Raw genomic sequence first — 515 nt, forward strand, 5'->3', positions numbered from 1 at the left:
GGTAGAAAAACCCACGATCATATATATATAATTGTCATATAGACAATTATATATAGACAATTTAACTGACTGAAATTAGATGAAATATATCTGAATATCATGGCTGCTTTTTCTTAATTGTCTAATCCCTGAACAAATAATATGTTCTTTTTTTTCATTCCATTGCTCTACACCCATTGCCAAAGAGTCAGAGGGCATGAGGGCAATATTTTCAGTCATCATCTCTTACGATTTTTCACCAGAAACGTAATTCTATCATTCTAAGCGATAAAGGCTCATGTACCAAACACGAAAATACATATATCAAGAGTTATAATCATAAAACAAGCATTTCCGAAAACAAATCTAACCTTATCCTAATCCAGGCTTTACACCAGTTTGCTAAGAAATTGAAAGTATGCTTCTAGTAAAATGATCCCATAAAATAACAGTCCAGTGATGGTTTTGCTGATAAGAAAACGGGAATAAGAGGCGTAAGTTGTAGTTTGACAAGTACCTTCCCTAAAACTTATGCC

This window comes from Penaeus monodon, chromosome 24, assembly GCF_015228065.2.
Source record: "Penaeus monodon isolate SGIC_2016 chromosome 24, NSTDA_Pmon_1, whole genome shotgun sequence".
In the NCBI taxonomy this organism is placed as follows: domain Eukaryota; kingdom Metazoa; phylum Arthropoda; class Malacostraca; order Decapoda; family Penaeidae; genus Penaeus; species Penaeus monodon.